The sequence below is a fragment of the Pelobates fuscus genome, chromosome 1 (assembly GCF_036172605.1).
Source record: "Pelobates fuscus isolate aPelFus1 chromosome 1, aPelFus1.pri, whole genome shotgun sequence".
NCBI lineage: Eukaryota > Metazoa > Chordata > Amphibia > Anura > Pelobatidae > Pelobates > Pelobates fuscus.
This window is the reverse complement of record NC_086317.1, coordinates 395582012-395596044: the sequence shown is the minus strand read 5'-3', so window position 1 is coordinate 395596044 and position 14033 is coordinate 395582012.

Sequence of the window (14033 nt, the reverse complement as noted above, 5' to 3'; positions counted from 1 at the left end):
TTCTGAAATATGGGACTCCAATGCCCCCATACAATTTATGATGCTGCAGGGATGCAAGCCTAATTCTACTGGGTTTGTTGCTCCAAATAAATTTTAACATTATTGAGAGTACTTTGTTAAAGAAGGACATTGGAACAGATAGAGAGAGAGTTCTGAAATAGTACAAGATTTTTGGGAGGATTGACATTTTGATGGAGGCAATTCTTCCAACCATGATAACTCCATACCACCCCATCTCTCCATCTCCTTTTGTAGGTCCGGCCATGCTCTCTTCAAATTATGAATATGCATATCAGGCAAATGCTTGCATAGGTTAATTCCTAAATATTCTAAGTAATCTCTCCTCCAGTCGAACGGATATGTTAGTCTTAATTCTTCCATGTCAGACTTATGCAAGTGGAAAGGTAGGGCCTGGGTCTTAGATATATTTAATTTATAGTAAGACACTTCCCCAAACAGGAGTAGAATAGTATTGAGAGATTTCAGAGAGTCCTTTGGGTTTTTGAGTGCTAGTATGGTCATCTGCAAATAACCCTATTTTATGGGTGGATCCTTTTATGCTAATACCTTCTATTTTTGGGGTCTTTCTAATTAGTTCGGCCAGGGGTTCCATCGCCAGGACAAAAAGAATTGGAGATAAGGGGCAACCCTGACGCGTCCCATTAGTTAAAGAAAACGTTCTAGATTGGAAACCCGAAGCCGACACGTGAGCTGTGGGTGTACTATATAGTGCCTTAATCACGGTAATAAAAGATTGTGGAATATTAAATCTGCTCATTGTCTTCCATAGATATCCCCAATGTACCCTGTCGAATGCCTTCTTTGCGTCCAATGAGAGGAGCAGAGAAGGAGTTTATGTTGAATTAAGTTAATGAACCGTCTCGTTCCATCAGGTGCTTGTCTACCTTGTACGAAGCCCACCTGGTCATTTTTGATCAATAAAGGTATTAGATTAGCTAAACAGTTTGCTAGTATTTTGGAATACATTTTCGTGTCGTTATTAATAAGGGATATGGGCCTAAAATTAGAGCATTTGTCAGGAGTTTTACCTGGTTTTGGCAAGGTGACAATCTGTTCGGATAAAGACTCCCCTGGCATCTTCCCCCCGGATTTATAGGAGTTAAATAATTTGGACATATAGGGAAGTAACATTTCTGAAAAGGTCTTGTAGTATAGAATGGTGAATCCATCAGGACCAGGGGCCTTTCCAGATGGCATATGTTTAATCGCCTCGGCTATCTCTGCTTCAGATATATCTCTAATTTTACCAAATTGTCAGAGGACAGCTGAGGCAACGAAACCTTATCTAAAAAAATCATTATTAGTCGCCTGAGACGGCTGGGTGATGTTTGAGTCAGATTTCAAGTTATAAAGTTCACTATAGTATTTTGCAAATTGGTCGCTAATCTTAGTCGGGTGAGATATTTTTTTGTTCCGGGTCATCTATTAAGTACGCAATTTTAGACTGGGCATTTACATGCCAGAGTTTGGACGCCAAGAGAGTTGAGGCCTTGTTAACCTTTAAATAAAACATTTTCTTGAGGCATCTCACCATTAGAGTAGTTCTATCCAAATTTATTTAATGTATTTTTGATTTAATCTCCCCTATCATCGCTGACAGGAAGGAGGATGGTACAAATTTATTTGCCTGATTTAGGTTGTACAGTTCTTTTTCCAAATTTCATAAATTGCTATTGTTTTTCCTCTTCAAGTGAGACGCCCTGGAAATGAAATGGCCCCTCAACACAGCCTTGTGCGCATTCCATGTCACCTCGCCAGAAACCTCATACGAAACATTTTCCAAAAAATTGTCATTCAATACCCCTTCAGTTAGCGATCTATTTTCAGCATCGTCTAATAAATAATCACTCAGTTTCCAGTGTCTATTGGGGGAGGAAGAAACCATTTCATCAATATGCAAAGTTATGGGAGCATGGTCAGACCAATTGATATCTAAAATATCAGATCTTGAGATGTGTGGTATGAGAGCACCATGTATCAGAAACCTGTCCAGCCTGGAATACATGTTCTTAGATACTGAGTGAAAAGTAAAGTCTCTTTCGTTCTCATGCATTAATCTCCATGGGTCATACAATCCTCATTCAACCATATATTTCGAACATTTCATGGCTAGCCTGTCACTGTCACTCCTATGGGGCTTGTTTAAATTTTTCCTTGCATTATCTAAGTCACAGTCCATTACAAAGTTCCTTTCATATTCTTGTTCACCAAATCCATTATTTTTCTAAGAAAGGTTAGCGTGTTAGGGAAATACACATTGACAATTGTGCACAGAACATTGTTAACTTTACCAATCCACAGTATGTATCTCCCGTTATCATCCGTCATTATCTTTTCTGTAGAGTTGGACGCATTCCTGCTAAAATAGATAGAAGTACCTCTAGACTTAGTTTTGTAAGTGCAATGAAATTGGGATGTGAATAACCATGCCATGAATTTGTACTCTTTTCCTTCCTTAAGATTGGGTCTCTTGAATGCAGACAATATCCGATTTGTTGGATTTGACTTCCTTAAACAATAATCGCCTCTTGTGAGCGGTGTTCAGGCCCCTCACATTAAATGACATGAGTTTAATAACCATGACTCAAATCAGAGTGCATGGCCATTAAAGAAAGAGAGTGTATGGAAATGTGGGAGCCTGAAGGCCTGCGTCCCAAGAGGAGAGTTATGAAATCCAACTAAAACATTTGAAGCATAACCTGGTAACTTCTGAATTGCTTACAGTGCGTAAGAAAATGGATGGAATAAAAAGGAAAAATAAAAAATGGGGAGTAATAAACTTGGTTAAATTCCCCTATATGGGGAGAGAAAAAAAAACTATGTTTAGAAAAAGGGCCATGAGGGAGAATAAAAAATATTTCTCCATCTCATGGTATTAGGCCCAGGTTGGGGGGGGGAGAGAAAACTACCTGGGGAAGGGGTAATCATGCAAATAGGAAAATAAAATAAAAGGGAAAAATTAATCAAAAATTGTAACGAACATGTAAAGAGGGAGAAAATAATAAAAAGGTAAAATCTTTACAGTCCTGAGATCTTGACTGGACATATGGGCATTGACAAAAAATGCAATAAGTGAGGAAAATAATGAAAATTACTCCCATATATTATCTAAAATTACTTGTAGTATCAATAACTTGTTGTTTTTGTCATAGTTCTTTAGAGTCAAAACAATGTTATTATAGGTAAAGTAAAACAACATTAATAATGAATGCACCATATCCCAGGACTGAAGTGCAAGCCAACAGAAAAAACATGAAATCTAGTTTCTTAACCCCTTAAGGACCAAACTTCTGAAATAAAAGGGAATCATGACATGTCACACATGTCATGTGTCCTTAAGGGGTTAAAGTTGAACTCAATGTTGGCATTGACCAAAGAAAAAGAGTTCATGTGAAAATGTAAAGAGGCAAAATCAATAATAGTAAAATAGAAAGAAAAACCTTAATCCAAGGCTCAAGTTGGAACATCTTAAGCCAGTAAATCTAGAAACGTGTGAATATAATCCAGTATTAATTTTCCTGGATTAGAAAAGTCTCCAAAATAGAAAAGTCATAAGAAATTCAAGTATCATCCGCCTTGCTCCTCTTGTTGACGGGTCTCGGAGTAGATGGAAAGAGAGCATGAGTTTGTGTTTGACGTCTGGACAGGGAATTAAGAGGATCCATCCCTTCTTCATTTGATGTAATTATAACATAACATTTCTGTCATCCATATGGAAGATCACTTTTACAGGGAAACCCCATCTATATCGGATCCCTCTCTGTCTCAATTCTGTTGTAAATGGTTGAAATTCCCTGTGGCATCGTATAAGCAGAGAAGTCCTGGAAAATGTTAACATTTTTGTATTCTTCAGGTAGACCTTTTGTGCGTATTGTGCTCAAAATGTCTTCCTTTGTGCGATAAAAATTGAGTCTTACAATGGTGTCTTTTGGTGCCATCACAGGGGCATTGCTAGGTTTTGCCAGCCTGTGGCAAGATTGTTTTTACCATTGTCTGGAAATACCTTAGTAAATCTGGGGTGTCTACGTTACCAGGGATCCCCCTAATTCTTAAATTGTTGCGCCTGCTCCTGTCTTCGGAATCAGCCAATTTTGCAGTTTGTTGAGTAACTTGCTTTTGAAGTTCCTTGACGGTGTTGACCAGGTCTAAATGAGATTCCTCCTGTCCCGTCAATCTATGTTCTTCAATTTCCTCTGTGTGTTGACCAATAGTATCTAACGCTTCATACAAGGTGTCAAAATCTTTCCTAAAGTCATTTTTGGAGGGAAAGGTCCCCCCCGCCGGTGTCTCCAGCCGTGAGGCAGAGGACCTCGATGGAGAGTGTGACCTCACGCCCCCTTTCCCTTCTTCTGTGGCCCGGCTGTTTTTATATACTAGCAACCTAGCCGTTTTATTGTTTTGGCGCGAGCGGCTTTCTGCGCCTGTTAAGCCGCTCGCGAGAGACTGGTCTCGACACTCCAAGAGTCCCAAGCGCTCGGAGAGCACTGATTCGCCCACGGAGGTTGCGGCAATAGCAGCCGCGATCCCACCCCTACGAGGGCTGTGCGAGCGGGCCGCGGCTGCGCTCCCATATGTGCGAGTTTGAAAAGACGGGTGGGTGGGATAATCAACCGCGGCCCGGATTTGGTGGTGGGTGATTGGGCCTGTGAGCCCTTACTCACCCCAGCAGTTGTAACATCTTTTTTCTGCATCACAGGAACAGATTTTTCAGTTTTCTTTTGTTTCTGCATATCTGCTAGTAATTCTTGTATCCCTTCCAATGTTCAGTTAATACACATCAAAGCTTTGTATGTTGTTTTTAGTGTGTTAAAGTCCCCCTGCACCAGGAGCTCCTCTACAACATGGCCATCTAAGATGGTGGTCAAACTCATTTACTTCTTAATTCTGAATGAATTCTCACTTTAGCAAAAAGCCTTGTTAATGTTTTACAGTAGACAACACATATCTTAACAAAGAATATTGTGTTGGCTACAAAAAAACAATGCTGAATAAACAAACAAAACATAAGTACTTGACACATTGTTCTGCCCTTCCCACATTTTTTTTTTATTATTTTCATTGTCAAAAGCACAACACCTTCACAGACAAACCTGGCAAAATAATTGGTTTATTTGGTATCGTATAGATAAACATAAAGGTTTACAAATGTTGTTGGAGTTGAACACATACATTTTTTAAAATGCCCCAGAATTTAAACCTTTTGAGTTGCAGGATGTATAACAAACAACTATAGGGTTTCACAAATATCCTTAGAGCACTCATCAGGTAATGTTACATGATTTCATATTATTTATGAACAGACCATTTTTCAAGTTACTTTTTTACTATAACTCACAATGTTAAATACAATTTGTGCTGTTTGCAACATCTTGATCTGTCACCAAGCAAAGTAATGTGAAGTCAAATGAAAATGCACCATAGGACCGATTAGACATGAACACGCAGTGAATTTTGATGAACTGAATAAACATCAATATCTCTCCCAAAAAATGCAAACTCAAAATACACAATGCAACAGTAAAGTGATTGTTTCTATGCATTCAGACTTATTTTCTAGCCAGACACACTGCTTATTTTGCCTTATAAAAAATATTTTCGTTCACTTATTTTGATTGACAGTAATTTCCTTGCAGAAAAGGAAACTGGTGATTATGCTCACTCACACACTTGTACAAATTCCGTATCACTAGAGAGTGCTGCACATCTTCCATCCTGCTAGAATAACCTAGAATTTAAACCTTGACTTGAAAACATTGCACTGATACAATTACCCTCAAAACTAAACACGTGCCTTCGTACAGACATAGTTACATATAGTTACATAGTTAGATAGCTGAAAAGAGACTTGCGTCCATCAAGTTCAGCCTTCCTCACACCTGTTTTTTGCTGTTGATCCAAAAGAAAAAAAAAAAAAAAAAAAACCCAGTTTGAAGCACAATTTTGCAACAAGCTAGGACAAAAAATTCCTTCTTGACCCCAGAATGGCAGTCAGATTTATCCTTGAATCAAGCAGTTATTACCCTACATTGAAAGATTATACCCTTGAATATTCTGTCTTTGCAAGTATGCATCTAGTAGCTGTTTGAACATCTGTATGGACTCTGATAAAACCACTTCTTCAGGCAGAGAATTCCACATCCTGATTGTTCTTACAGTAAAAAACCCTTTCCTTTGCCTTAGACGAAATCTTCTTTCTTCCAGTCTAAACGCATGGCCTCGTGTCCTATGTAAAGTCCGGTTTGTGAATAGATTTCCACACAATGGTTTGTATTGGCCCCGAATATATTTGTATAATGTTATCATATCCCCTCTCAGGCGACGTTTTTCTAAACTAAATAGGTTTAAATTTGTTAACCTTTCTTCATAGCTGATATGACACACTCTGCACTCACTACAAACAGACTACATTCATTATACACACTCTGCACTCACTACAAACACACTACATTCACTATACACACTTTGCACTCACTGCAAACACACTACATTCATTATACACACTGCACTTACTACACACACTACATTCATTATACACACTCTGCACTCACTACAAACACACTACATTCCTTATACACACTCTGCACTCACTACAAACACACTACATTCATTATACACACACTGCACTATATGCATAGGAGTGTAAAACATTTTTTTTTAAGGGGGAGGGGCGGGAATCTTGGGTGAGTTCCCACACTTTTTTCCCCAGGACTTGACCCCTGGTTCTGCCTTTTCCCCTTCTAGCTCTCACTTCTATCTGGGGTTTGAGAGGGCTTTGGGGGCTTGCTGGGGCTTTATGCCTGCCATCTCGTTATCCCTGCCCAGCTCCCTGGTACTTTTTTCCTTCCTTCTGGGTTTTCTGTGGGCCTCAGCATGGCGCAGCCAACCCCCCCCCCCCCCCCTATTGTGCCACACTCTCGAGTTCGGCACTGCTCGGCGGCCATCTTTAAACCTTGGCGGCCATCTTTAATCTCACGATTTCGGTGCTTGTGTGTATGTTTATAGTTGCACTTGCGATCTCAGCCTAAGCTGCTCACCTTGTGACACGGACTGTGAATCATAAGGTCCAGGGTTTGAAGCAAGGTGCAGGTAAGTATTCTGGCAGGAAAAATCCAAGTAACACACAGTATACATCATTTCATAGTAGTAATGTGTAAACTACAATCTGATAACTGAACAACAATCACATAAAACTCCAATGACAATTCCAAATCAATGGAAATTAAACCAGCAATCTAAAGACAAAACATTAAGAGCCCAACCGACTTTAGACCAGTAAGACATATAGAGAAAGCAAACAGAAAGGGTGGGATATCAAAGCAGGGTAGGAAAATACTCGCCTCCTGTCATTACTAAAATTAAGATTATTAGTACACTAAAGCTAGTAAAATCTTCAATTATTCAAGGACGTTGTATAATTCATGAATGTTTATTTGGTCATTGACTGTCTTCTTCCCTCTATAGTTATTAAACTAAGGAAGCCTGGAGAGGACAAAGGAAGAGAGGGAAAATAGCATACATTTCTGACAGACAGCACCGTGCTGCCTGTCAATAATAGTTTTAATAACACCTACTGCATATAGTATAGGCTCAGGCAGCTGCCCAATGTCCCCATCTTATTTCAAGTGCACAAACACTCTGTAGCTGAGATTTGAGGCACTTGTGCTGTGGCTATTTGAAAGGTTGTTAGACTTCATTCACACTTGGACTGGGACTCTGAATACTGAGCTAATTATATTAATTCCGTTAACCATGTTAGCTACTTTTTGGCCCCACTACCACTGCAGAGTAATTAGATTGCAAAGCCAATAAGGAGTTGTTTAGCATCCTGTGTACACTGTGCGTTGAGAGCTTATAGTGAATTGAGAGTATTTGACATGTTTCATACCAGAATTTACTAGAAAGCTAAAGTTGTCATTTTGAGCAACTCTGGTCTCTTGTTTTATAATGTATGGAAGTATTTAACAAGTTAAGAACCACCTTGGTCTTAATAGTTACAAGAGCATGGGATTAATGTCAAGGAGGCCGGGAGTAGTTGCCCCCAGGAGACTAGAACTGTTCAGTCAATGCTTTGCTAGTCAAGTATTGTGTGGGTTTGTACCCATGCTGGTGGCCCATCATCTTTCATGCTATCCAACGCTGGACTGGCCTACTAGGATGTTTCCCTGGAGACAGCAGTATCTGAGGCTGGTCAGGGAATCAAGTAAGTGTACGACCACTTGACACGTGTTTAATAGCTCAGACATAGTTACCTGTAATCTAAATTATATTTTGTTTTGGCCATCACCCATCTAACCTTAATTGCTGCCTGTATCTAAGGTACTGAAATAATAGTCAGTACATGTGAAAAGTGATTATGCATAGATAACACTTAGAATGATGTAACTGCCAAAAGGATTTCTTGTTTTCAGACTTAAGGGGGGTGAGGTGTTTTAGACAAGTTCACTTGCTTTTGAATTATTATTTTTGTGCATCTAATATTGGGTCCAGCATAGAATATAAAAATGTGTAGTTGTTTTCATTGATTCCAATGGAGCCATATTTTATTCGTGAAGTGTATACATTAAGGACTTGCCAACTAAGGTGATATAGAATAATAAAGCTGCTGGTATTTTTATAGCTGGCAGTTTTTTTTTCTCACCACAGACACCCATTCTGTGAAGGTTTGTTTATTGGTCCCTCTACTGTAGTGTATATGTTCAGAAGCTATAAATCCAGTTCATATATCAATCCGCTGCAAATATGTACACCTGACAGTAAAAGGGACTCTGCTATGATGGATGTGACAGAGTCCTACTGAGCTGTGCTTTGAAATATTTATATATATATATATATATATATATATATATATATATATGTATATATATATTATGTGAAGCAAACAGTTAGCAAATGTTTCATTTTAGGATAGTTCTAAACATATATACAAACATTTATGTCAGGGCTGTCCAACCTGCGGCCCCCCAGATGTTGCTTAACTACAACTCCTATGATTCCCTGGCTATCGGTTTCATTGAAAGAATCATGGGAGTTGTAGTTCAGCAACATCTGGGGGGCCGCAGGTTGGACAGGCCTGATTTATGTGAAACCTGTTATTTAGAGGCAATGTTTTTTTTGGAGAAATTGATACATAAATAAGGAATTTTTATTTATAAGTAATTATATTTTTTTAAAAATAGAATCAGAAGGATGATGATCTGGCGTATTCCCTCATACTTTGGAGAGTGGTGTAAGACCTATGAAATAGAGGGGATGGATCACCAGCAGGCCTCTAATTTGTTCTTCCATTATCTGCATTGTGGAATGTGTTTATATATCGAAAGCAAGTGTTCCGAGTGTGTTTAATGGTCCTCTCACCCGTGTGTATTAATATTCTGAACAGGTGGCTTTCAGATTCCAGCCTGTTTAATCCCACAATTATTACATTGGCTGGTGAGACATGCACAATGGATCTACCTTACCTTTACTCAATGTTTCTTAGCCAAAGTTAAATACTCTACCAGAGAGGATTTACTTTAAACACACTTTTTTATAAAATTAATTATTCTTTGCCCTCTGTTTCTCATCATACCTATTTTCTATATAAAAATGTAGGACTATTATTTCTTATGTATAGACCACAACCACAACACACGCAGTGTGTGTGAAATAAATTGCTTAACACATCAATTAATGGTTCACTTCTCCCAGGATTTCATAGTCCTGATTCGTCCAAATACAAGCATAGATATATGAAGTTACAGAAAGTATATAATTAGGGAACAAAAACAATGCATTGTATTACACTGTTTACACAATCTTTGCTTGAGCAATGTTCTGCTTTTGCTATCAAGCTAATCTACCGAAAACCATCAGTCAATAAGCATTTAAAGGAATAATCTAAGCTCTAAAACAACTTTGACTTAATGGGGTGGTTTTGGTGCATACATTATGCCCTTGCAGTTTCACAGCTCAATTCACCACCATTTAGTAGCAAAATCACTCTGTTTATGCAGGCCTAGCACCACCTTCCCATAGCCGTGAAACATACACATACACATACACAGGTTTGATTTTTAAACTGATCGTATATCCCAGCATGTGTAGTTAACTTTTTATTTCCTGTTCTGCAAACTCTAGCAGACAATTACCAGAGCAGCAGAGCTACAAAATTAAACACACTGAACACACTGTGGAATATCTAAGCATAGATATAGGAGTAGATGATGTATAGAGTCCCACAAGGGGAAACTAACATCAGGAGAGCTCCACTGAATAAGAAATGAAGAAGGGGGGGCCTACCTTTAACCAATCTAAGGATAAAAAGGGATAAGCAAACAAAAAGTATAACTTAAGAAAAAAGGGAGATCTACTAAACGGTGCCCAGGAGATCAATTGTCTGGAGTACTAACTAGCATCTAAGTTCCAGTTCCCCTAGTGTCCGACTGAGGGTAAGGTAGTGTAAACAAGGTTAGGGAGAGAGAAAAGTCACAGGGTCCCCAGAGAACAAGGCACCAGGTAATCTGGTCTAAACGCAGATGAAAAGCCTCACACACAAAAAAAAAAAAAAAATCTCTCAATTCAGCCTAGGAGTTACCTCGACAGCGTGGTCTGACCACTAGTGTCTACCTGAACCAACTCTCCCTACTAAAGTTATAAATAAATAAACACCTAAAAATCAATAACCATTGTGGTAACAAATATAGAAAAGTGCTACCAAGTGCAGAGATAAAAAAAAAAAAAAGAAAGCGCTCAACGGCGTGTTCAAAACGCCATCATGAACGTGAGCAGCTTGTTGTTCCATTTAAATACCTATTGCTGATGAGACATGGCCATCAGCTGTTCAATGTGGGAGGTCCTCAGAGGCGGAGTGTCTAAACTCTATTCTGCAGTCTACCCGGGGCGTGGCATGTCGTCACATATTCTACATCTCAAAAACATAGACACACCCTGCCAATAAAGTAGCTCAGCTTGCAAAATCCCTGACCACAAAGCCTGCCTAAAAAAGGTCATGGCTACAGGTTCAAATCCCGACAGGGCTAACCCAACACCCCATCCGTCCGTTGTCGGCAAATCCAGCTCCATCAATGGGCCAACAATAACTAGACAGCTGCTGACCTGGCCAGCTCCGAGAGTGCATACTGAAGAATGCCCTGAGTCCTACTGGGAGAAAGGTGCCACACAAATACCTGTTATTATTCTTTTAACTGGGACCGTCCCTGTCCTGGTCTTTAGAATGGAGCCAGGTGGGGCAGAACACAGCATCTGGTATTGACTTTTGTTTCATAACAGGCTGTTATGTGAGTTGTACAGCCAAGAGGGAGAGCGCCGGGGCACAACCCCGCCTCCCTATGTAAATGATTTGTCCCTGTCATAGGTGGACGTGATGGCTGAATATGTGAGGTGGGCTTAAAGTATTCCCAAAGCGCACCTCATAGTGTGACTGGAACTTCCACTGTATTATGGAGTGGAACTGACTGGAAGTGTGTGGGGAATAGCATCTTGGCAGTGCTCACAACATTGTGAGAGCTGCACTGAGTCACATCCGGTATGGGCATCTAATGCATAGGCTGTCCCATTATTTTTACAGTCAAAAAATTGCCACACAAGATCTCACATATGCCAGTCAGGTCAAGGTACATTAAATGTACAGTAAAGGGATCAGTCTTATGGATTGAATAATGCGTATAAACATAGGGAAATAAACATCCAATCAGGGGAAGTATACCCCAATCAAAATGTATAAAATAAGGCAGACAGTATCTTGGCTGAAATGGCAAAATAAAAATAAAGTGGCCGTTCATGTTCATATAAAAAGTGTCATATTTACATATCTACAAATTTACAAAAAGTGCGGTAGGGAGCTTAGAAAGGAAGAGTTCTTCAGTGTTGTTTAAGCCCCCTTAATGAAGAGAGTATTACAAAAAAAGAATCCCTTATTTAACCCTGCTGGGGATAACGTATTGAGTTTGTAAATCCAATACGATTCTCGCTGCCGTAGTGCCTTATGGCCAATCTGTGTTGCGCCTTGTCCTGTGACCTATAATAGGGCGCTTAGGATCTAACATTTTTAATCCCCAATTTATGGGGGATGGAGCTATATAATGCCTCTACATCCAGGCTACATAAGATGGCTTCTTCTGGTACCCTTAAGTTCTTTAACCAGTGTAACATTTGTTTTGTATCTCTGATGTATGATGGTAGATTGGATATAATGGGTGACAAGATTTTATCAATAAAAATGCTTGCATTCTGGGTTAGATTATCCCTTCCTGATACAATAGGCCTGCCAGGTGGATTCGTCAAGGACTTATGCACCTTAGGCAGGCTATAGAAGGTGGACAGTACTGGTGATCTGATGAGCAAAATTCCTCTTTTGTTATGAATTTTCTATCCAAGACCAAAGATAAGAGAGTCTTAATTTCAGTGAAATATTCAGCGGTGGGGTCCCCTGGTAGCATCCGATAGATGTCTTTATTATTAAGAATAAGGTTTACCATTTGGATATAATCCAAATGGTTCATGACCACAATATTGCCACCTTTGTAATTAAAAACTTTGATTAAAGGTAGGGCCCCCTTCCTCCTTTCTTACACAGTGGAGCTCTCCTGATGTTAGTTTCCCCTTGGAGGGTTACCCCCTGTAATGACATGAAGGGGTGCTGCCCTGCGACAGCACTGTCCCTTTAAATGTGGGAACCAACTAAGCAGAGAAATAATGCAAGGACACGATGAATGGAGCAATCAAGAAAATGTATTAAAGAAAACCAAAGGATAATATATACACAAAACAAATTATGTACAATGCCACAAAAATATATATACACAAGAAATCTATATAAATACAATAGAGCAGGCAGAGTACACGTGATAGTCCTTAGGCATAAGTAAAGGCCTTAGGCAGGATAGTGCAGCCACCACAGAATATAAGTGGGGCACATATCCTAAGCCACCAAGCACTAAATAAAAAACACCAAGGAGCAAAGCCCAAAGCAGGTCACATGAAAATAAGGCAGCAAGGTCAGAATCACTGGAAATGAAGTTTAGGCAGGAACACTGCAAGCGAACACTGGAACGGGAGGCACAGGACACAGAACCAGGCAGAGACGAGAACACAGGACCATAAGGACATCGGAACAGGAACACAGGATCAGGATACAAGACACAGGATCAAGGAGACAGAATCACGGGAACCAGGAGACAGCAGGTAAAGGATGAAGGATAATGATCTGACAGGAAGTGAGGGGAGAAACCAGAATATATAGGTGCTAAACAAGGGCCAGGTGTAGTGCTTAACGAAAATAAATGAGAAACAGTGCCAAACAGAAACAGTGGTGAGTGCGAGTACTGCACGAGGGCATATTAACTAAGGAGTGTCGTGACACCCCCTCATTGGAGCTCCCTATTAGGTGGTTACAGTGGTGCAGCTCATGAGCCCTTGACTTGTATCCGGAACTCCTGACCTGTTTACTTTAATTAAGCATAGATATATATGAAGTTTACAAATGATATATCTTTTTCAAGATGTGAGTAGGGAGGTCGTGTGAGTCACAGCCAGGGGAGGTGTAGCTAGGACTGCACAAACAAAGTGTTTTAACTTCAAAATGGTAGAGAATTGAGCAGTTAGACTGTAGGGGCATGTTATATACACCAAAATCTGTTTAATTAGCAGATTTACTTACTTGTAGTGACTGCCCTCTAGTGAGGTTCAGCTCAGGCTTTAGGAAACAAATTGGGTGATGTGTGTTGTTGTGTGTGTGTATCTGACTTTAAGTGCATGTCTCACAGGAGCAAACTGAAGACATGAAGGCAAATATAATAACAGCACACAGGTATTCACTGAAGTGAATGAACGATGGACAGTCACCTATTAAAAGAAGATTGTTGGAGAACACAGTGGTCTCCTTTTAATTCCTAGTAGGGATATGAAAAGAAATGTGTTGAGACACCATTATGTATATTAATCTATGTAATGGCTACCCAGGGTAGAGAGGGGTGCAAGCTGCTGGGGTGTAGTGAAGAGGCGAAGTCCCATCC